This window comes from Heteronotia binoei, chromosome 11, assembly GCF_032191835.1.
Source record: "Heteronotia binoei isolate CCM8104 ecotype False Entrance Well chromosome 11, APGP_CSIRO_Hbin_v1, whole genome shotgun sequence".
In the NCBI taxonomy this organism is placed as follows: domain Eukaryota; kingdom Metazoa; phylum Chordata; class Lepidosauria; order Squamata; family Gekkonidae; genus Heteronotia; species Heteronotia binoei.
In genome coordinates this window covers 80,001,738-80,022,693 of record NC_083233.1, presented here as the reverse complement: position 1 = coordinate 80,022,693, position 20,956 = coordinate 80,001,738, and the positions used below count along the sequence as shown (strand labels likewise).

The 20,956-nt window shown below is 50.6% G+C and overlaps 1 protein-coding gene and 1 non-coding gene across 2 annotated transcripts in view; both read right to left on the bottom strand.

Moving 5' to 3' along the window:
- CUX2 (cut like homeobox 2) overlaps positions 1-20,956 on the bottom strand; it is a 106,039-nt gene that overhangs the window by 56,182 nt on the left and 28,901 nt on the right. The gene's annotated exons all lie outside the window — the stretch shown is intronic.
- On the bottom strand, positions 13,606-13,677 carry TRNAD-GUC (transfer RNA aspartic acid (anticodon GUC)). The gene has a single exon. It is a non-coding gene; the product is annotated as a tRNA-Asp (tRNA).

Below are 20,956 nucleotides of genomic sequence, written 5' to 3'. Positions count from 1 at the left end.
CATATCACCAGTCTCGGGAGGTGAGGTTTGTGGCCACGAAGGACAAGCCCTTTTTCTGTTGTGGTGCCCTGCCTCTGAAATGGAATCCCCCAATGGTTCGGTTGACACCAAACCTCTGAACTTCTCTGGTGAGCCTAACACCGAAGTTCTTCATTTTGTTTTACCTTGTAGTTTGAAACCCCTCTTATTGGTTCTGGTTTTTATCTGTGGCAGGGGCTAATTCTTTCTGTGTTGTTGCTGTTCGTGACGGTTGTTATATCACTGAACGTTACACACTTCTTTGCTTCAGCCGTGCTTCTTTTATTGAGTTATTTGTACTTGTTTGCTCTCCCTCCCTCCCTCTCTCTCTCATTTTTATCTCACCCTTCCTCCAAGGAATTCAGGGTGGTGGATTTAGTATTCCTTGTTGGCCTGTCTTTTATTGTTTTGCTCTGGGATTGCGTTCTTTCGGACAGGCCCCCATCGATTTTATTTGTAAGAACCTGGCATAGAAACGTTTTGAAATCACAAATGTGTACCATCCAGGGCCTTTTTTTGTTGTAGCAGGAACTCCTTTGCATATTAGGCCACACCCTGCTGATGTAGCCAATCCTCCAAGAGCTTACAGGGCTCTTCTTACAGGGCCTGCTGGAAGCTCCAGGAGGACTGGCTACATCAGAGGGGTGTGGCCTAATAGGCAAAGGAGTTCCTGCTACTACAAAAGCCCTGCTTGATGTAGTCAATAATCCAAGAACTTACAGACCTCTTATTATAGGGCCTGTTGTGAGATCCAGGAGGACTGGCTACATCAGAGGGGTGTGGCCTAATAGGCAAAGGAGTTCCTGCTGTAAAAAAAAAAGCGCTGGTACCATCTACGTATTAAAACGATGCTCTGGGTGAGATCTTACCAGAGCAGAGTAAAGCGATACCATCACTTCATGCGATCTGAACACTAGACTTCTGTTGATCTAGCCCAAAATTGCATTTGCCTTTTTTAGCCCCCACATCACAAGATGGCCATTTTGCCCCTGAAGCCGTCGCTCCTTAGCTAGAAACCGAACCAGCTCTGGCGAGATCCGAGCCCTTCTCTCATCCTGAGAGGCCTGACCCTGTGCGAGAGAAACACGGAGTCTGTTAAGTGCATCGCAACAGAAAGAGAAAGCAGTGCGACAAAGCACCTGCTAGCACTGCATGAATCACGCCAGAACGCCGTACGTGTCCTCTGTCATCCTTATACTCCAAAGCTGAGTTCAAACCAGCACAACTTTAACTGGTTCGTATTTTCTATAAAGCGCTTTGGAAAAGGAGGTTCGAAGTGCTTTGCACCATGATACATATTCAGTGCTGGCTGACCCCGCTGGGTGAGGGTGGCGCTTCCGTAAGGAGAAAAGGTGGGATGTTGCCTCCAAGAGCCCAAGAGCAAATCTTCAGTCAAAAGGATCTGGGAGGAGGAGATGCGAAAGAGCCCTTCCTGCTTGAGACCCTCAGAAGATGCTGCCGGTCTGAGTAGGCGATACTGACCTTGATGGACCAGTGTTCTGACTCAGTATAAAGCAGCTGTGTATTCAGGCCTTGAATTCAGCAGGAGCTCACAGGAGCGCAGCTCCTGAACCTTTCCGAGGGTTGCCCCTCCTCCTCCCCACCTACCTACCTCCCTTGTCCGTTGAATAGGAGGCGCAGCTGCATAACAATCCCTGGATGAGCTCCACCACCTCTTTTTCTACAAAACGACCCCTGTGCGTGTTTATACGTGGATACCCAGTCAAGAGTGCCGTTCTGGAGGCCTCACTTCTGAAAGGATGTGGGCAGAATAGAGCAGGTGTGCAGAGCAAATCAGTGAGGACTATCAGGGGTTTGGAGACCAAGCCCCAGGAAGAAAGGCAGAGGGACTTGGGCAGGCTCATTCTGGAGAAGAGGAGGTTGGGGGGGGCATGATGGCTTTCTTGATGTATTTGAATGGCTGACACTTAGAGGAGGGCAAGGAGCTCTTCCTGTCGGTTGCAGAGGAGAGGACTTGCGGTGATGAGCTTAAATTATGGGAGGGAAGGAAGGTACTGGCTGGATATCAGGATTTTTTTTTACAGTAAGGGTAGTTCGGTTGCCTCGGAGGTGGTGAACTCCCTTTCACTAGCATTCTCCAAGCAGCTGCTGGATAAACACTTGTCAGAGGCACTTTAGGCTGGGGCCGGCCAAACTTTCTTAATGTAAGAGCCACACAGAATAAATGTCAGATGTTTGAGAGCTTCAAGACAGAGAGGGAGGAAGGGAGGGAGGAAGGAAGGAAGGAAGGAAAGAAGGAAGGAAGGAAGGAAGGAAGGAAGGAAGGAAGGAAGGAAGGAAGGAAGGAAGGAAGGAAGGAAGGAAGATGGGTGGAAGATGGATGGAAGATGGGTGGAAGGAGGAGGAAGAGGTAGAAAGAAAGCAGCTTTAACTTTAAATGTCCCTCAAGCCTGCCACCAAGGGCAAGGAGGCCCCCTCTTTTCATCCATGTCAAACTTTCCTTCCAGAACAAAGTTGGGAGTCCGGGGGCACCTTGAAGACCAGCAAAGTTTAATTCTGGGTAGAAGCCAGGGGTGGGCAAACTTGCTTAATGTAAGAGCCACACAGAATAAATGTCAGATGTTTGAGAACTGCAAGACAGGGAGGGAGGGAGGGAGGGAGGAAGGAAGGAAGGAAGGAAGGAAGGAAGGAAGGAAGGAAGGAAGGAAGGAAGGAAGGAAGGAAGGAAGGAAGGAAGGAGGAGGGAGAGGTAGAAAGAAAGCAGCTTTAACTTTATATGCCTTCTCCAAGCCAGCTGATAGGGCAGTTGGGGCTTTGAGAGCCACACAATATATGTGAAAGAGCCACAGTTTGGCCACCCCTGCTTTAGGCTGACTCTGCATCGAGCAGGGGGGTTGGACTAGATGGCCCGTATAGCTCCTTCCTACTCCGTGAACCTACGTTGTACAGATGTGGGAAATGCCCGTCACAGAAGGGAAGGGAAAGAAGTGGTGAATGCTGGGACCCAAGGGTAATCTTTTCGTAGACTGGGTTGTGTGGGGCTGAGCTGAGAACTGTAGAGGAGGAAGTGGGGTGGGTGGGGGTTGTAAACGAGGCACCAGTAATGTATTCCCAGTCATGACACAGAACGGCAGCGTGTCATGAACTGCACTCCCCAGAGACGGCCGGGTCTGTGATATTGGCTTTAACCCACAACGGCTCCAGCCGGCGTGTAAATTCATCTGGCTTCCAATATCGCTCATGGACTCCTGAATAATTTACGCCGGCCAGTCTCCGGTAAGGCCGGGTCATTGAGGTTCATGGGTTAATAACAGGGGTTTTATTTTATTTGGGGTGGGGAGGCTTGGGGGGGGCGGGTTTTGCCGCCGTTGTCAGCAGCCGGCTTGATAACATATGAAAGAATCCTATTCTCTTGATTAGATTTTGAAATGGATCAATTTTTAATCAGCAGAACATCTGACCTACTCAATAGGAGCGTGGCGTCGCGGCAAGGGGGGGTGGGGGAAGGGGGCTGGCTTATTTACAGGAGTGGGGTTTTGTCCCTACACCGTAGGCAAATGCTTGCGGCTGGAACGAAGCTCCCCCCCCCCTGGAATCAAATTGACCACTTAAAAAAAACCCCAAACTCCTGACTCCCCGATCGTGTGGGCTTGATCCATCTGTTAGAAAATCCATTGGTCTTAGCTTAAGAGATGAGAGTGCTGGCTAAATGTTTTGAGTCCGTTATCCGCTCTTATTGACGTGCCAATGGGGAAATTCTGCTTAATGGATGAAGTAGGGGGGGGGGGGAGAGTCGAGGGTGGGGGGGGAGCTGCCAATAGCCCGTCATCTGGGTAATGGGGCATGCGGTCGCCCGGGCGCGCCTTGGCATCTTTGCAATATTAGAATGGGGGATATGACATTGCGGCTTTATTGGATTAGTGAAATCATTGCTGGATCCATTTCCTTGGGAGGGCCGGAATCGTTATAGGGAGCCAGGCTGGTGGAATGGTTCGGAGGTTGAGCTCAAATTCGGGGAAGTCAGGTCTTTGCTTGGTTGTGAAACTTCCTTAAATGCTTTCGGCTAGTGTTGGCTAGCACCAGAGAGCCAGTATGGTGTAATAGTGAAGTGCGCCGACTCTTTATCAGGGACAACCAGGTTTGATTCCCCACTCCTCCACTTGCAGCTGCTGGAATGGCTTTGGGTCAGCCAGAGCTCTTGCAGAGGTTGCCCTTGAAAAGGGCAGCTGCTGTGAGAGCTCTCTCAGCCCAACCTACCTAATGGTGTCTGTTGTGGGGGAAGAAGATAAAGGAGATTGTAAGCTGCTTTGAGACTCTGATTCAGAGGGAAGGGCAGGGTATAAATCTACGGTCTTCTTCTTTTTCCTCTTCTCCCTCTTCTTCCTCTTCTTCTTGTTCTTCTTCTCAGCCAAATTTACCTTGTCGGATCATTGTAAGGACAAAGGGGAAAGTGTTCCTTCCTTCCTTCCTTCCTTCCTTCCTTCCTTCCTTCCTTCCTTCCTTCCTTCCTTCCTTTCTTTCTTTCTTTCTTTCTTTCTTTCTTTCTTTCTTTCTTTCTTTCTTTCTTTCTTTCTTTCTTCTCTCTTTCTTTCTTTCTTGTCCACCCTATCCTGCGAGCGGGCTCAGGGCGGATCACAGCAGCTTTAAGCAGTAACAATAAGCAATAAAATTAGAAGTAAATAAACAAAACAATTAATCAATTAAAACAGTGAAATTACTGCATTTCAGGTGGAAGACAACTAATCAGGCCATAGTGCAAACAGAGCTGGAACTGAAGATACCTCAATAGGCCCGGGAGACAATGCAGGAGGGGCAGGTGGAAAATGTGTTGATTGACCCAGTTACGAACGTTTCCAGGTGTGAGCTTTCTAGCGTCAAATAGCCCTTCAGCAGATACTGGATACCTGACAAAGGGAGTTTTAACAATCTCACACCCTGGAAAAGTTAACTGGTCTTTGAAGTGCTCCTGGATTCGAATCTTGCTCTTCTGCCACACAGGAATCTGATGACGAGAGCTTTGAGCCTTGAAAGCTCATACCCTAAAGATCTTTTTTTGTCCCTACTGGACTCGAATACAGCTCTTTTGCTGCTCAGGCAGGGCTTTTTTTGTAGCAGGCACTCCTTTGCATATTAGGCCACACACCCCTGATGTAGCCAATCCTCCTGGAGCTTATTGTAGACCCTGTACGAAGAGCCCTGTAAGCTCTTGGAGGATTGGCTACATCAGGTAGGTGTGGCCTAATATGCAAAGGAGTTTCTGCTACAAAAAAGGCTCTGTGCTCAGGCACCCGAGGAAGGGAGTTTTTGGCTCCCAACAGTTCTTGTTGTCCTTGTTCTCCTCCTCCTCCTCCTCCTCTCTCTAAGGAAGCTTTCTCGCCAGAGCCCCTGTTTGCCCCTGCAAGAGATGAAAAGTTCATGGAGCCTTCAAGACGTAGCTGCAGCTCTCTCCGATTCCTAGCGGGCATTCCTTGACGCTTTGTCAGGCGCTGAGCCGTCGCATCCTGTTTAAAACCAAGCACCAGGGTTCCGATTCTTCAGATGCTCGAATGTTACCTGCTGTCAGTATTGGAGCACTCGCGGCTCGTGCTGTGACCCTTCAGGGCTGTGAAATCTCTTTTAGGGCCTCGAATCTGGGGGAGGGGGGGGTCTGTCTCCCGTTCTCCGTGCTCCTCTGGGGGGCCTCTCCCTCTTTCTGGTACGAATGATTAACCTAATTCGAGTCTAACTCCGTCCCATCTGCTCCGTCTTCCCCGTCGCCCCAGCATGTCAGACTGACGCCGGCATCGAATTCAATTAAAAAACAATATTGCAGCTACATCAGCAATATTGTTTTCCTTGTCTTGACGGAAAAGAGAGAGAGAGAGAGAAGGGAATTTGGCTTGCTCTCCACTGACTGCTTGCTGATTGAATTCGATGCAAGGGTGCCAAGTCGGTGGGGGTGCCTTTGGGCTGTGACCCCCAGTGAGGGCTTCTGTTTTCTTTGTGAAACTTCTTTTGCATTTTTTGTTTGTGTGTGTGTCTGCACCGGGAAGTCATGTCGATCAAGGGTGATTGACACGTGGAATTCCCTGCCACAGGAGGTGGTGGTGGCTACAAGCATAGACAGCTTCAAGAGGGGATTGGATGAGCCAATGGAGCACCAGTGGCTACTAGCCACAGTGTATTGTTGGAACTCTCTGTCTGGGGCAGTGATGCTCTGCATTCTTGGTGCTTGGGGGGGGGCACAGTGGGAGGGCTTCTAGCCCCACTGGTGGACCTCCTGATGGCACTTGGGTTTTTTGGCCACTGTGTTACACAGAGTGTTGAACTGAATGGGCCATTGGCCTGATCCAACATGGCTTCTCTTATGTGACACAGAGTGTTGAACTGGATGGGCCATTGGCCTGATCCAACATGGCTTCTCTTATGTTCTTATGTGACACAGAGAGTTGGACTGGATGGGCCACTGGCCTGATCCAGCATGGCTTCTCTTATGTGACACAGAGAGTTGGACTGGATGGGCCACTGGCCTGATCCAGCATGGCTTCTCTTATGTTCTTATGTGACACAGAGAATTGGACTGGATGGGCTACTGGCCTGATCCAACATGGCTTCTCTTATGTTCTTTTGTGACACAGAGAGTTGGACTGGATGGGCCACTGGCCTCATCCAACATGGCTTCTCTTATGTTCTTTTGTGACACAGAGAGTTGGACTGGATGGGCCACTGGCCTGATCCAACATGGCTTCTCTTATGTGACACAGAGCATTGGACTGGTGCCCCCCTCTCAAAGCTCCTACTGCCCCATCAGCTGGCTTGGAGAAGGCATTTGTCTCTTTAAATCACTTCTCCAAGACAAACCAGTCAGTGGCTTGGAGAATGCATTTAAAGTTAAAGTTGCTTTCTTTCCACTTCTCCTTCCCCCCATCTTCCTTCCTTCCATCCATCCGTCACATCTGCTTGGTAAGCAGAAGGTCCCAGGTTCAATCCCTGGCATCTCCAACTGAAAAAGATCCAGGCAAGTAGGTGTGAAAAACCTCAGCTTGAGACCCTGGAGAGCTGGTGCCAATCTGAGTAGACAATACTGACTTTGATGGACCAAGGATCTGTTTCAATATAAGGCAGCTTCATATGTTCCTTCCTTCCTTCCTTCCTTCCTTCCTTCCTTCCTTCCTTCCTTCCTTCCTTCCTTCCTTCCTTCCTTCCTTCCTTCCTTCCTTCCTTCCTTCCTTCCTTCCTTCCTTCCTTCCTTCCTTCCTTCCCCTCCTCCCTCCCTACATCTGACATTCATACTTTCAGCTCTCAAACATCTGATGTGTATTCTTTGTGGCTCTTGTGTTAAGCAAGTCTGGCCACCCCTGGCCAATGGCCAACCCCCTCTGAACATCTCTCGCCTTGAAAACCCTCGTCAGCCGCAGGTCAGTGGCGCTTTACACGTACGCGCTGCAAGCTGCCTCAAGCCACGGGAAATAGAAATGTTTTAATAAAATGAAAAGTGGCTATAACTCCCCCTCTCAATAAAGAAGGCAGCGAAAGGAGGCTAAAAGGGCATGCAGGGAAGCACTGAGAGACTCTTGCAAGTGAGTTTTTTCAGGAACAAAACCCTGAAGAGCCCAGCCCCACCCCTCGCTGCTCCAGCTCCTGGCTTGTCTTCCGTGCTCGAGAGGCTGCGCGCAAAACCCACTCTGAGGTTGCGCCACGGAGACCCCGTGGTTGGAAAATGCATCCTCTTCTCGAAAGAGGCTCTCGAGTCCCACTACACAATTGCTGTTTCAGTATTGATTCAATCACTCCACAGCCTTCTCTGGCCCCCTGCTGTGGAACTCGAAAGCAAAAGGCAAGTGGAAGAAGAGGCGAGAAGGAGGAGCGCCTCGGGCCAGGATCAGAGCAGCTGCGGTCCTGCAGCTCAAGAGGATGGCAATCTCTAGGCAATTGCACCACGATGTCCCTGTGTTGTGTGTCGCTTTACCATAGAGAACTGATAAATTCCTAGAGTGTTGCATGATGGAGTGATGTCACTTCTGGGTTTGTGTTGGAAATAATGCTGCAGTGTCATGCGATGCCATTCGTGCCAGCCTTCTCACCCCACCCCCTGCTCTCGCTGGTAGCAAGCTACAAGCTAGCAACTCTACTCCATCTCCCTTTTAGAAGAAGAAGAAGAAATTGGATTTATACCCCACCCTTCACTCAGAGCAGCTTACAATCTCCTTCCCCTTCCCCTTCCCACAACAGTCACCCTGTGAGGTACATAAGAACATAAGAGAAGCCATGTTGGATCAGGCCAACGGCCCATCCAGTCCAACACTCTGTGTCACACAGTGGCAAAAAATTTTATATACACACATACACTGTGGCTAATAGCCACTGATGGACCTGTGCTCCATATTTTTATCTAAACCCTTCTTGAAGGTGGCTATACTTGTGGCAGTGAATTCCACATGTTAATCACCCTTTGGGTGAAGAAGTACTTCCTTTTATCCGTTTTAACCTGTCTGCTCAGCAATTTCATCGAATGCCCACGAGTTCTTGTATTGTGAGAAAGGGAGAAAAGTACTTCTTTCTCTACTTTCTCCATCCCATGCATTATCTTGTAAACCTCTAGGTGGGTCTGAGAGAACTGCTCTTGAGTGGAACAGCTCCAAGAGAACTTGTGACTGATCCAAGGTCACCCAGCAGCTGCACGTGGAGGAGGAGAATGGGGGAATCGAATCTGGTTCTCCAGATTAGAGTCTGCTGCTCTTAACCACTACACTACCCTGGCTGTCTTCACAACACGTTACTTCGCAACATCCCCATGGGGAGCAGAGGAAGAATGATGGGCCTGGGGAAATCCAGTCAGCTTCGTGGCAAGGTGAGGGGTTTGAGCCCAGGTTTCCCTGACCTTCCAGCTTTTCTGCCCTGTGAATTGGGCTGTGAGGAGACCATCCTCATTATGTGCGTGTGAAGTATTGGAGGGCACTGCGCCAAGGCCTCAGGGTGTAAACTAAACTGTTGCCCTAGCAACCCTGAACTCACTCAGTAGTATTTGTAGTAGGGTTGCCAGGTGCCCAGTGGAGCCGAGGGTCCCTCACTGCCAGACGCTGCCCCTCAGCTGCCGAAGGCTCTTTTTTGAGCAGGAATGCTCAGGAATGAAATTCCGGCTGGCTTGGCCTCACAAGGTGTGGCCTAATGTGCAAATTAATTCCTTCTGGGCTTTCTCCTACCAAAAAAGCCTCTTAGCTGGCCAGTGCGAATCAATGGTGCCATCAAGGGGTGTGGCCTAACATGCAAATGAGTTCCTGCTGGGCTTTCTCCTACCAAAAAAGCCCTGCAGCTGCCTCTTAGCTGGCCAGTTTGGTGTAGTGGTGAAGTGCGTGGACTCTTATCTGGGAGAACCGGGTTTGATCACCCACTCCTCCACTTGCAGCTGCTGGAATGGCCTTGGGTCAGCCATAGCTCTCTTATCTGGGAGAACCGGGTTTGATTCCCCACTCCTCCACTTGCAGCTGCTGCAATGGCCTTGGGTCAGCCATAGCTCTTGCAGGAGTTGTCCTTGAAAGGGCAGCTGTTGTGAGAGTCCTCTCAGCCCCACCCACCTCATGGGGTGTCTGTTGTGGGGGGAGAAGACATAGGAGATTGTAAGCCGCTCTGAGTCTCTGATTCAGAGAGAAGGGTGGGGTATAAATCTGCAGTCTTCTTCGTCTTCTTCTTCAGTTGGGGGGAGGGGCTTTCCAGTAGAAAGTTGGCCTGGTCCACATTGCTGGCGTCACACGTGACGTGACATCATAACGCCAGCAACTTTTGGGTGATGCTCTGGTGCTTGAGTGCTCAAATACCCTAGAGCATCACCCAGAAGTTGCTGGTGTGGTGACATCACTTCCTGTGTGATGTCATCGATGTGGCCTGGGCCTTTTACCATTTGCCAGGAGGGATCTGACAATCCTACTTTGTAGCTGGGCTGGGCCAGAGACAGCCAATGAGCTGCTTGAAGGGTGGAGCAAAGAAGGGATAGTCCCACCTTCTCCTCTGCATTCCGCAAGTTCCACCTGTTGTGTCTGCATGCGGACAGGGTGCCCCGTCTCTGTTCCCCACTGTCTCCCTTGTGTGTTAAGCCAACGGGGCAGCCATTTTTGTCTTGCTTTTGAGTTCGTGTGTGGTCATGGCTTTTTGACTCGCTTTGTTTTTGCGGCTCCCCTTGGTGCTGTTTTCCTGATGCTCTTTCTATACGTTATTGATGAGTAGCTGACTTTAAAAAATAATTTAAATTTTAAAAAAATATACAGAGCCCTTTCTGGAAGAAAAAAGGGATAAAAGGGTAAAATGTGCAGGGGAGGGAAATCGTCAAGGGGAGGGAAAAACTGATGCAGAAACGAGGACCGGCTGGTTTAATTCTTGCAAAGGAGGAACAGAACAGAAATGAGGGAATCTCGGTAGGGGGATCTAGAGCAAGGTGGTGTAGTGGCTAGAGCATCAGACTAGGATGTAGCTCCAGGGGAGACCCACAAGACATGAATGTCGGATATTTCAGAGCAGGCAGGCAGGCAGGAAGGAAGGAAGGAAGGAAGGAAGGAAGGAAGGAAAATAGATGCGGGAGAGAGAGGTGGAAAGAAAGCAACTTTAAGTGCGTTCTCCAAGTCACTGGCTGGCTTGGCTTGGAGAAGTGATTTAAAGAGAGAAATGCCTTCCCCAAGCCAGCCAACGGGGCAGTGGGGGCTTCAAGAGCCACACAATATGTGTGAAAGAGCCACATGTGGCTCCCAAACCACAGTTTGGCCACCCCTGGTCTAGCAGATCCTACTAGATTCTGCCAGGAAACTTACTGGATTACCTTGAGTCAGTTGCGCGGACTTAGCTTCACCGAGGTTAAACCAGAAAGAAGAGGACCGGGTCAGCTGCTCTGGACAATTTGGAGGGAAGATGGGATAAAAATGTGATTATGGAAACAGTCAGGGCTTCTTTTGTAACAGGAACTCCTTTGCATGTTAGGCCACACGCCCCTGATGTAGCCAGTCCTCCTGGAGCTTCCAGTAGGCCCTGTAAGAAGAGCCTTGTAAGCTCCAGGAGGATTGGCTACGTCAGGGGTGTGTGGCCTCATATGCAAAGGAGTTCCTGCTACAACAAAAGCCCTGGGTGCATCGGTCACTCGCTTATGCTCTTCTCTAGCAGGCCTGGGCTCCTCAAGCAGTTTGAGGACCAGATGGAAGCCCTGGTGGGCCGGATGTCTCCCCCCCTGAGCTGAACGTCGTGACCCCACCGAGTGAAGAAAGCCAGGTTCAGCCCCGCCCTGGGAACTTTGGGGCATCCCGAGCGAGGCGGCCTCATCAGACGGGCAGAAGAGCGCAGCGTGAGACATGGGTCTTTGGAACATCCGAACGCGTGTTGGGCTCTTTTTCCTGTGTGGTGCGTTTTTAAAAAAGGAGCCAGTGGAATGGAATGGGGCTTCTGGCTTTCGTGGAAAATGTGGAGGCTCAGAGGGACCGGCTGACCTAATTAAATTAGCATTCTGATGCCTCGCAACGCTGGCGGTTTTCTGTTGGAGATAACTTGATTATCGGGGCCCCCGTTTACGTGGCTGCGAACGGTTCGGCTGCTCTCTTTGTTTTAAGACAGACATGCCTACATCTTCTTCCCCAGTGTTTTTAAAAACAGCGATGCTTTTGCAAGATTGAAACAGTTGCTGGAACGCCTTAAGAAAGGGGGTTTGGGGGCTGCCCTTTAGCAATGTGCCAGGTACCCTGAAGTGGGAGAGGGGCCTGTCCTTATGAGCACCGCCTGTTTTGGAATGGATTTCACCGGCGGTTTGTGTTTCAGCCTGCCTTTATTTTCAGAAATGCTTGAGGGAGGGATTGAGCATACGTTTACCAGGTGCCCACTAACGGCGTCTGAACTGCCGGTGATTGTTTCGGAGACCCTCCAGTGATCATCTGGCAACTGATGGAAGGTGGAGGGGGGAACAGGTACTTACTGTGGGGGGCGGCAGCCATCTTCATCACTGTGCAATGATGTCACTTCCGGTGTGACCCGGAAGCACCAGCGTCGCACCAAGGTGATGCTCTAGGACTCCCCCAGAAAGGAAGGAGTTTAGGGCAAGATCTCAGTTATAACCGCAGTGTCATGCTGGTGCTTCCTGGAGATGCTGGAAGTTACATCATCGCCCAGTGATGAAGATCACTGACGTCCCCCCATCTTCCCCCATCTCCTACCAGTTGCCAGGTCAGGCAGCCCTAGTTAAGAAGAAGAAGATATTGGATTTATATCCCGCCCTCCACTCCGAAGAGTCTCAGAGCGGCTCACAATCTCCTTTCCCTTCCTCCCCCACAACAGACACCCTGTGAGGTAGATGAAGATATTGGATTTATATCCCGCCCTCCACTCCCAAGAGTCAGAGCGGCTCACAATCTCCTTTACCTTCCTCCCCCACAACAGACACCCTGTGAGGTAGATGAAGATATTGGATTTATATCCCGCCCTCCACTCCGAAGAGTCTCAGAGCGGCTCACAATCTCCTTTATCTCCCTCCCCCACAACAGACACCCTGTGAGGTAGATGAAGATATTGGATTTATATCCCGCCCTCCACTCCCAAGAGTCAGAGCGGCTCACCGTCTCCTTTACCTTCCTCCCCCCCCCCACAACAGTCACCCTGTGAGGTAGGTGGGGCTGAGAGGGCTCTCACAGCAGCTGCCCTTTCAAGAACAGAGACTCAGAGTGGCTCACAATCTCCTTTACCTTCCTCCCCAACAAAAGACACCCTGTGAGGTGGGTGGGGCTGAGAGCGCTCTCACAGCAGCTGCCCTTTCAAGGACAACCTCTGCCAGAGCTACAGCTGACCCAAGGCCATTCCAGCAGGTGCAAGTGGAGGAGTGGGGAATCAAACCTGGTTCTCCCAGATAAGAGTCTTCACACTTAACCACTACACCAAACTGGCTCTCCACTACACCAAACTGGGTGATTTTTGGAGAAAGCAAAGAGGAAAACCAGTTTCTGAAAAAGATGAAGGGGCATTACTACACGTCAAGTCATTTTAATCCATGCTCACACTTTATAAAAGCACTTCAGATGTCTTTAAGAACCCTGAGAGCTAAGTCAGCTCTATAATCATATTGGAAATGCAGCGGCTGAGGCTATTTGCCTGCAGCTGCTGGAGGATGGAGAATTGGAACCCAGAACATTTTGATTTTCACCTCAGCCATTGGCTCTCTTCCTTTTTGTTTCAAACCTACTCTGAAAACTGGAATTTTTGTCTGTGCATGCAGAGGTTTGTGGGGGGGTGGGTTGTGGTGGGGGAGAGAGGGTATAACAACAACCATTAGCCTGTTTTCCAGCTTGGTATTTAACATTAAAATAAAAAAGGGAGTTTAATTACCCACAGTTCTTCTGTGGTTGAAGGTAGTGTGCATTTCACGCCCTGAGTTGCGTGATGACACACAGGCAGCACACAACAGCCATCCTTCAGCAAGAGGAAACTAATGTCCGCTTGAAGCAGGGCATTCTCAGGGGTGGCCCCTGCCTGATAGAATGATCTCTCCAGTGAGGTCACATGAAGCTGCCTTGTCCTGAATCAGACCCTCGGTCCATCAAGGTCAGTCTTGTCTACTCAGCCTGGCAGCAGCTCTCCAGGGTCTCAGGCTGAGGCCTTTCCCATCACCTCCTGCCTGGTCCTTCCAACTGGAGATGCCGGGGATTGAACCTGGGACCTTCTGCATGACAAGCAGAGGCTCTGCCACTGAGCCACAGCCCCTCCCTGAGGCCACGATAGTTGATGGAGGAAGGGAGGGATGATTAGCCTTGTCAGGGGAACATCTTTCGGGACAAGTGCCGCTGTTTCTCTGTTCCGTCCGATTGCATTTTGTCGTGGCTTTTTTTTATACTTGGATTATAACTTGCTTTGAGCCCTTTACGTGGGAAGGGTGGGAAGATAAATGCGCTACAGTTTGTTTTGTTCTTTTCCAAAAACGGACCAGTGGCTTTCCCTGTGCAAAAACAGCTTGGAGGGAGTCAAATCCTGAGGCGTCCCCTCTTCTGGGGCTGCTGACAGACGTCCTGCCGTAGTTTGGATCCCTGTGTTATTGCCAGAGCATAAATGCTGCTTTAAAAAAAACCTGGAAGAGTTAGGCAGCCCCAGTAATGGCCCCAGTAATGGCTTATTATGCACTCTCTGTGTGTCAGCGGAACACAAGATATATCAGCTCCCGATTAAAAACATTAGTGACTTCAGAAGGTTAAATACGCATATTATATCATCCCTGGCGTTTTTATTTTCTCCAGAGCCAGGGGAAGGCAGTAGTTTGCGACTCTCAAGCAGAGTGTGTTTTGAGGACAGCGACGGGTTCGAAATGGCAAAGAGTTTTCTCGCAATAATTGGCGGGGTTGTTTATTTCCTTTGAAAGGAGGCCCGGCTCTGCATTTTGAGTCAGGCGTTTGGGCACTGAACAGGGAGGGCTGGTTGATCTCTTTGGTCGTTGTAGCCTGCCCGTTTGGAGCTTCGGCAGGGAACCTCTCATGTGCCAAGGAAGGACTCACCGCAGGGAGTGAATGGCATTTGGCCCAGGTGTGGCCAGGTGAAGGCTTTCGGATGCCAACTTTGGGCCCTGGAAGGGATATGAGCCGGGGAATCCACCCTCCAGAGCTGCCATTTCTTTCAGGGCCGTTCCAGAGGGTAGCCGTGTCGGTCTTCAGTGAGACGGTTTGATTCGAGACCAGGAGCACCTTAAAAAGTAACAAGAGTTTTGGGGTTGAAGCTTTCCAAACTCAAAGCTGTCTCTGTCAGATACCTCCGGGGTAGCTGGCCTCTACAGCCTGGCTGTCAGTTGCAATTCTGTGAGGCCTCCAAGGCTCTCTTGGAGGTTGGCAACCATTCTTGAAGAAGACGACGACATTGGATTTATATTCTGCCCTCCACCCTGAATCAGAGTCTCAGAGCAGCTCACAGTCTCCTTTATCTTCCTCCCCCACAACAGACACCCTGTGAGGTGGGCGGGGCTGAGAGAGCTCTGACAGAAGCTGCCCTTTCAAGGACAACCTCTGCGAGACCTATGGCTGACCCAAGGCCATTCCAGCAGGTGCAAGCGGAGGAGCGGGGGAATCAAAGAGTCCGTGCACTTAACCTCTACACCAAACTGGCTTTCATATGTTGTGTTGTGGCCAGTGAGCCTGCTTGGGAGATTCTTTGCAGTGCCAGAATCAAGAGGGGGGGGGGACAGGAAGTCAGGGTGAGGAGTTGCTTGGAAGAGGACACAACTGAAGGATTTTTCCTCTACCATAACGCTCACAGGTTCACAGAGGTCCTGAAATGTGGTGGCAGCAGTGGGATACAAATCCTCGCCTTGGAGAGAGCCGGACCCTCGGCCGGGCCTGATGGTTGCACACCTCAGTTCCCTTCTCCACCTGAAGAGGGCACCATGACATCAGTGCTCGCCACCCAGGTGAAATAGTAGAGTCCAGTGGCACCTTGAAGACTAACAAATTTGATTGTAGCAGAAGCTTTCGAGATGCATGGAGGGTATGTAGAAACTGGCCAGAGCTATGTAGGTGGGAGGGGGGAGTGGATGCAGGAAGTGAAGATTCCAGGTGAAGACTCACCTACAGTGGCCTGGCCATCATGACGCTTGGAACACATTCCCTATGAAGAAAGGTTGGGGCTCTTTAGCTTGGAGGAACGTCGACTGCGGGGTAACATGATAGAGGTTGACAAGATTATGCATGGGATGGAGAAGGCAGAGAAAGAAGTCCTTTTCTCCCTTTCTCACAATACAAGAACTCATGGGCACTCAATTAAATTGCTGAACAATCGGGTTAGAACTGATAAAAGGAAGTCCTTCTTCACCCAAAGGGTGATTAACATGCGGAATTCACTGCCACAGGAGGTGGTGGCAGCTGCAAGCATAGCCAGCTTCAAGAAGGGATTGGATAAAAATATGGAGCAGAGGTCCATCATTGCCTATTAGCCACAGTGTATTGTTGGAACTCTCTGTCTGGGGCAGGGATGCTCTGTATTTTTGGTGCTTGGGGGGGGGCACAGTGGGAGGGCTTCTAGCCCCACTGATGGGCCTCCTGATGGCACTTGGGTTTTTTTTTGGCCACTGTGTGATAGAGTGTTGGACTGGATGGGCCATTGGCCTGATCCAACATGGCTTCTCTTCTGTTCTTATGTGACACAGAGTGTTGGACTGGATGGGCCATTGGCCTGATCCAACATGGCTTCTCTTACATTCTTCTGTGACACAGAGCATTGGACTGGATGGGCCATTGGCCTGATCCAACAGGGCTTCTCTTCTGTTCTTATGTGACACAGAGTGTTGGACTGGATGGGCCATTGGCCGGATCCAACATGGCTTCTCTTACATTCTTCTGTGACACAGAATGTTGGACTGGATGGGCCATTGGCCTGATCCAACAGGGCTTCTCTTCTGTTCTTCTGTGACACAGAGTGTTGGACTGGATGAGCCATTGGCCTGATCCAACATGGCTTCTCTTATGTTCTTATGACAGAAGCTGCCCTTTCAAGGACAGTTCTGTGAGAGGTATGGCTGACCCAAGGCCATCCCAGCAGCTGCAGGTGGAGGAGTGGGGAATCAAATCCGGTTCTCCCAGATAAGAGTCCACACACTTAACTGCTGCACCAAACAGGGAGTGGAAAATCACCCTGGAGCTGGGGCCCCTAACCCTTCTGAGACTGCGAGCGCCTTTGGAATACTCACACGGTGTGTTGAGCACCACTATAAAAGATCTGCGGCATCTTGCCTTCAGTCACGCAATGAAGATCCCTGCGCTGTGGGGTCAGCTGTTGCCAGTGCAATGTATTTAAAGATCTGCAGAGCCAATCAGATCGGCAGTGGCCAATCAGAAGGTTTCCTGGGCAAAAGCGCCACCCACTTTCTAAAAACACTTGGCAGGCCGTAGGAGAGGTGTTGGGGGGCACCAGGTGGCAGAACCTCTGCCCCACGGACGCCTGTAAAGTGTCTGGTGGTTTCCCCTTCACTAGCAGGAGAGAATCTTGAGAGTTCCTCGGACAGCTAGAAGATCAAACCAGTCAGTCCTAAGGGAAATCAACCCAGACTGTTCCCTGGAAGGTCAGATGCTGAAGCTGAAGCTCAAATACTTTGGCCCCCAAATGAGAAGGGAGCACTCCCTGGAGAAGACCCTGATGCTGGGAAAGACAGAAGGCAAAAGTAGAAGCGGACGGCAAAAGATGAGATGGCTGGACAGCGTTACTGATGTAACAAACACGAATTTGAGCAGACTTCGGAGGATGGTGGAAGACAGGAGGGCCTGGCGTGACTTTGTCCATGGGGTTGCAAAGAGTCGGACTCAACTGTGCAGCTGAACAACAGCAGCAGGAGAGATGCTGCGTGGAAGTGGGTTGGGAGAACTTTGGCTCCCTTCAGCATGGCCCCACAAGCCGGGATGTGGGGAACAGTGACTGAAAGGTTAGCCATGGCGACATGTTCATTGGGGGAGGGGCATTTGAGGGCACTGTGCTGGCCTTGGCAGAGTCCAACACAAGCACACCCTAGAGGTAATGCCAACTCGCCAGCACCTCCCTGTGATGGTAAGTTGTTCAAGTGTTGTTTGTATTTGCGGGAGGGCGATGATTGCTGTTCCAAAAGAAAAGAGGGCAGATTAACATAAGAGCATAAGAGAAGCCATGTTGGATCAGGCCAATGGCCCATCCAGTCTAACACTCTGTGTCACATAAGAACATAAGAGAAACCATGTTGGATCAGGCCAATGGCCCATCCAGTCCAACACCCTGTGTCACATAAGAACATAAGAGAAGCCATGTTGGATCAGGCCAATGGCCCATCCAGTCCAACACTCTGTGTCACATAAGAACAGAAGAGAAACCATGTTGGATCAGGCCAATGGCCCATCCAGTCCAACACTCTGTGTCACATAAAGACATAAGAGAAGCCATGTTGCATCAGGCCAATGGCCCATCCAGTCCAACACTCTGTGTCACATAAGAACATAAGAGAAGTCATGCTGGATCAGGCCAATGGCCCATCCATTCTAACACTATGTCACACAGTGGCCAAAAAAACCCAGTTGGGATCAGAAGGTCCATCAGTGGGGCCAGGACACCAGAAGACCTCCCACTGCTGCCCCCCACCCAAGCACCAAGAAGACAGAGCATCACTGCTGCAGACATAAGAACATAAAAGAAGCCATGCTGGATCAGACCAATGGCCCATCCAGTCCAACACTGTGTCACAAAGTGGCCAAAAAACCCAGGTGCCATCAGGAGGTCCATCAGTGGGGCCAAGGCACTAAAAGCCCTCCCACTATTGCCCCCCCAAACACCAAGAATACAGAGCATCACTTGCCCCAGAGAGTTTCAACAATATGCTGTGGCTAATAGCCAATGATGGACCTCTGCTCCATAGGTTGATCCAATCCCCTCTTGAAGCTGGCTATGCTTGTAGCCGCCGCCACTTCCTGTGGCAGTGATTCCAGCATGTTCTCTCCCTTCTGTTTTGCAACAGCAGCAATCCTGTGAGGTTGGCCAGGCTGAGAGTTTGTAAGAGGCCCAAGGTTACCTGGTGAACTTCCACATGGGGATTCGATCTCAGGATGCCCAGAGTCCGTCCCTCGATCCCTTATGCCACACTGGCTCTCTGGCTGGTCCCCGGCTGCACCAAAGCACCTGGTCAAAACGCCGCTTGAGTTTCCCCCGTCACCATGTTCCTTTCCCTCCCCCTGCCCCAGTTTCTCAGCAAAAGGCATGGTCTCTCTTTCCCTCCCCTCCTCTCCCCATTTCTCTATGCGATGGCAATTGATAATTTTAGCTTCTGGATCCAGCCACCTTGGAGGCTTTTATTTCACCGCGGCGGAAAACACTGATGTTGTGTGAAATGAGAGCCCTTTGTGTGGAACTTTAGTTCCTGAAAAATTTATTTACTGCTACTGTGATCTGCAGGAGCGAATTGATGTTTATCTCCAGTCTTCCTAGCCGAGCGGATGGCGTATGTGTGTGTGTGTGTGTGGGGTGTGTGTGTGTGTGTGTGTGTGTGCAGATGCATAGCTGCCCTCCTGTCCCCTGCCTCCATCAGGCTTTTAAAATAAGTGCCGAATGGTAGCTTCTCTCTGTGGCGAGCCTTGATGGACAGCGCGTGGGGCGTTATTGGCCACGAGCGAGCTTCATCTTTTCTCTCTCGTGTTTTTAGAGAATGCTTTATAACCTTACGGGCCGCCGAGTGTTTGAAGCGAAGCAAAATTGTATCAGCTGTTCCTGCCTTGCGATCGATAATCCTGGGAAACGCGGAAGGTGCCGGAGGACTGTCTTGCCGCTCACCTTTTGACACGCAGCTGGGCCCCCCCCCCCCAACCTGGACAGCTGCGGCTGGTTTGGGTCTGAATGAAGAAGAAGAAGAAGAAGAAGAAGAAGAAGAAGAAGAAGATGATATTGGATTTATATCCCGCCCTCCACTCCGAAGAGTCTCAGAGCGGCTCACAATCTCCTTTACCTTCCTCCCCCACAACAGACACCCTGTGAGGTGGGTGGGGCTGGAGAGGGCTCTCCCAGCAGCTGCCCTTTCAAGGACAACCTCTGCCAGAGCAATGGCTGACCCAAGGCCATGCTAGTAAGTGGAGGAGTGGGGAATCAAACCCAGTTCTCCCAGATAAGAGTCCACACACTTAACCACTACACCAAACTGGCTCTCCACACCAAAGGAGGCCGAAAGCTAGGAGAATCCCCCCTCCCCTGATATGTGGGGAGTCTCTGGCCATCACTAAACAGGGGAAAGGATAGGACATGAGTGTGATTTGCATTCAAGTAATAAAGCATAGGATTCCACACACACACACACACACACGCACACACACATACACATACACCACAGTGCAAGAATCCCAAATCCTGCATTGAGAAAATGTTTTGCTCCCTGTACGGTTCATTCGTGGTGAATGGCATCTCCTTGTTTTGCAAAGTTCATTCTGTCCAGCGCTTTTTTTTTTTTTGCAGGAAAAGCCCAGCAGGAACTCATTTGCATATTAGGCCGCACCCCCTGGATGCCAAGCCAGCTGGAGCTGCGTTCCTGTGCATTCCTGCTAAAACAAAAACGGGCCCTGATTCTGTCTCTCCGAATTTTGGGGACGGAGAGAGGCAGTAAAGTCCTTCCCTTGGCCATGAGGGCTAGAAACCTCCCTTTGGAGTTTGGGTGAGATGTCCGTTTTGTAAGCTGCAGTACTGCAGTCCAAGCTCTGCTCACGACCTGAGTTCGATCCCGGCAGAAGCTGGGTTCAGGTAGCCGGCTCAGGGTTGACTCAGCCTTCTATGGAGAGCCAGTTTGGTGTAGTGGTTAAGTGACCGGGCTCTTGTCTGGGAGAACCGGGTTTGATTCCCCACTGGAATGGCCTTGGGTCAGCTATAGCTCTGGCAGAGGTTATCCTTGAGAGAGCAGCTGCTGTGAGAGCCATCTCAGTCCCACCCACCTCACAGGGTGTCTGTTGTGGGGGGAGAAGACAGAGGCGATTGTAAGCCGCTCTGAGTCTCTGATTCAGAGAGAAGGACAGGGTATAAATCTGCAATCTTCTTCTTGATTTTGCATAGTTCGGTCTGTTCAAGCCTTTTTGGGTAGAAAAATCCCAGCAGGGATCATTTGCATATTAAGACACACACCCCATGATATCACCAATGTTTCACACAGGGCTTTTTTGTAGAAAAAGCCCAGCAGGAACTCATTTGAATATTAGGCCACATCCCCGGATGCCAAGCCAGCTGGAACTGTGTTCCTCTGCCTGGGGAAGGCAAAGGCAAACCACCCCAGAACAAAATGTCTGCCATGAAAATGTCATGGTGCGACATCACTAGGGTTGCCAATCGCAGGTAGGGGCAGGGGATCCCCCCATTAGGAGGCCTCCCCCCCACACTTCAGGGTCATCAGAAAGCAGGGGGAGGGGAGAGAAATGTCTGCTGGGAACTCTATTCCCATAGAATTGATCCGTGGGTTTCTGGGGCTCATGGGGGCTATTTTTGGGGGTAGAGGAACCAAATTTTCCATATAGCATCCAGTGGC